The 3,208-nt window shown below is 37.1% G+C and overlaps 1 non-coding gene across 1 annotated transcript; it reads left to right on the forward strand.

The window, feature by feature from the left end:
* The first annotated feature begins 724 nt into the window (after positions 1-724).
* On the forward strand, positions 725-852 carry LOC139013381 (small nucleolar RNA SNORA33). Its single transcript, XR_011472030.1, has one exon. It is a non-coding gene; the product is annotated as a small nucleolar RNA SNORA33 (small nucleolar RNA).
* Positions 853-3,208: the final 2,356 nt, after the last annotated feature.

Here is a 3,208-nt window from a genome sequence, read left to right on the forward strand (position 1 = left end):
AGAGCAGTGGTTCTCAACCTTCTGGCCCTTTAAATACAGTTCCTCATGTTGTGACCCAACCATAAAATTATTTTCGTTGCTGCTTCATAACTGTAATGTTGCTACTGTTATGAATCGTAATGTAAATATCTGATCTGCAGGATGGTCTTAGGCGACCCCTGTGAAAGGGTCGTTCAACCGCCAAAAGGGTCGCAACCCACAGGTTGAGAACCGCTGCTTTAGAGTATCTCCCAAGAGGTTACCTTCCAAAAGTCCCAAAGGAAGCTCAGCAGAGAATGAGCACTTAACAAAAGCAAGGACTATTTTGCTGTTTTTTCTCCTTCTCAGGACACTGTTAGCAAGTAGAAGTAAATCAGTGAATGAATCTTTTGTTCCTTCTGTTCTGCAAATTTCTTGTGTAGAAGGAAATGATTTGGAATCCAAAAGTGAAGTATGAAATGCTATGTCAGATTGTTACTTTTAGGATTTGGTAACCAAAAGTCAGGGGTTGAAATAAGATTCTTCCCTGTCTGTTTTTAACATTCCAGGATGGCCAGTGGTTATGGGCTGAATTATGTCTTCCCCAAGTTCATATGTTGAAGCCCTATCCCCCCCCAACCCAGTACCTCAGAATGTCACCAAATTTTGGAAATAGTGCCTTACAGAGTTAATTAAATTATAGTGGGGTCCATACCGTGGGCCCTAATCCAATATACTTGGTGTCCTTATAAGAAGAGGAGATTGGAAGCCAGCCAGTGAGTCTGCTGACCTGAATTTCTCTGCAGAAATTCAGAGAAAGCTGGCAATAGTAAAGCCATGTTACAAGCGTTAAAGACATGGAAGTCATTAAGGTGCCTGAAAATGGCTGTAAGAAAAGAAAGAAATAAAAAAGAAGAGGAAATTAGGATACAGAGAACACCACCACTTAGGTCACACACAGAGAGACAACCATGTGAACACATAGTGGGAAGGCAGCCATCTGCAAGCCAAGGAGAGAGGCCTCAGAAGAAACCAGACCTTCAACATTCTGATCTTGGACTTCCAGCCATTAGAACTGTGAGAAAATAAATTTCCGTCATTTAAGTCATCCAGTCTGCAGTATTTTGTATGGAAGCCCTGGCAAACATAATACAACAGGTGTATGGCATTTGACTTCTGGTGATGCAGGTTACATTTTTTTTCATCACTAATAAATGAAGGGATGAAAAATTGCAACTCAAGAAACATTTCCAAGTAAGTTAAAGTGCTATGTTACATCCAGTGTCACTTCTTCTGAAGGGCATAGCATTCTCATTAGGTCATCAGCTTCCTACCACCGACATTGTGTGCTGAATAGATATTTACAAATTATGGTTTGAAGGTGGCATGAAATTATTTGGCTTCCAGTTTGTCCACAGGTCTCAATCTAACCTTGGAAAGAATAAGCAACTTGGAAAGGAGATTGAGAGAAGGATTATTCTTGGAAGGAGACCTTGGAGCTACTTCCTGTGATAATGAGGTCTTTGGAAGGAGAAGAGATGGAAGAAAATCTGAGCTATTGATTTTAGACCGTGCTCAGCTGTGAGACAAAGATGTCATAAACATTGCTAACACTTTACACCTATTAGTGGATAAGGAAACACTTGAAAGATTTTACTTTTGCTAAGAGTGCCCAAAAGGTAAATTCGTTTCTTAAAGTGGTCCAAGTTCTATTGGATTGACTCCTTTTTAAGGTTGTTTGGAAGCAAATTTGTTTCCTTTGTATAATAATCAAGGTGATTAAGTCTTTGGCCTCATTATAAATTCAGTTCTCAGAACAGTTTGTTCCTAAGTAAATTGCAATGCTGTTTTCTATTTAATTTTCTAGAAAAATGAAATCCAATGGAAATGTCCTCACTAGTATTTATTTGTTATTACATTGCAATTAATGGAAATATATAGTTATTACTCTCCTCCCGCCCCAGGGTATTTTGATGCTATGGAAATTACTCAGGATGTTTTCTAATAAAATAAAATAACAGAGCAACAATCTTATCTAGGTTTTCTCAGGTTTGTCTTGCAAAATTAGCCATCAGGATATATCTACCAAAATAGAACACTACATATACAACAAAATGGTAATCCTTGAACTGTGGTTCACAGCAAAAGGTGCACAAAAAGCTGTACAGAAAGTATTTTCTCACCCAGTTTTTAGTAACATTCTTGGCTATAAAAACCTGAATTTATAAAAGAAATTCTTGTTGACATATTGCTGTGCAAATTTGGGAGAGACTACTGGATAAACACCGGAAAAGGCAACTAATTTTGTTTTGTTACCAAGAATGGAGCCAATTTGTTAAAAAATGTGCCTGGTTATAATAAATTAATGATCAACAATTAGAAAATAAACATCTATACAAATAGAACTTTTTACTTGGAAAGTTTTGGCACTGTCATGTGCAGGAATACAAACATTAACCTTTGCAAATGAGGAAAGAATTCACACAAAAAACTGCAGTTAGTAGAGGCAGAACCCCCAAGGCACCTTTGACAAGCCACCTGCCCTAGAAGCTTTAAGGAAGGCCTCAGAGACAGAATTTAATGGAATAAAAAATATTTTAAAAAGAAAACACACCTCTACCAAAGACATTTCACCCATTTTAGAAATACAAGTTGTTCCCCCCAAAATGTATACACATTTTAACCGCTGATAGCTCAATTTTGAAAATGAAATGTATTTTAATATATACTGCTTTTATAATTATTCACAGTGTGTGTATACATTTTTGGGGGGACACTCTACATATTATTAAATGCTATTTGCTTTTGTATAGCATTATTGTACCAAATTCACCTCCTTATTTTTAACTAGCTTACCAAGACTATATATAAGTGAACATCTGCATGAGGGGTCAGGAGAGGGGGCGAAGATTAGATTCAATTACTATCTCTTTTGCTGCTATAAAGTTTTATGGCTTCATGACAAAAAGCCAATATTTATCTAGCGCTTACTCTGCCAGGAACTGACTTTAGTACTCTGTAAAGTAATCTGCAATGCTCCAGGGTTATACTGGATTAAAAAAAAGAAATTAAAAAATGGCTCTAAATCAGAAGAAAATTTTGATAAGTAAGTTCTAGAGTTCATGTTTTAACTAGAAAATGCCTTATCTTTATGGCCCCAGTACTCTGAGGGATAGGGGATCTCATCTTTGATTCAGGGACTCCTGATTATCCCACAGTACCCATTCTTTTCATCTCTAGCAGCTGGCAC

This window comes from Myotis yumanensis, unplaced genomic scaffold (genome assembly GCF_028538775.1).
Source record: "Myotis yumanensis isolate MYYU_CA2020_CCGP unplaced genomic scaffold, mMyoYum1.0.hap1 SCAF_6, whole genome shotgun sequence".
NCBI lineage: Eukaryota > Metazoa > Chordata > Mammalia > Chiroptera > Vespertilionidae > Myotis > Myotis yumanensis.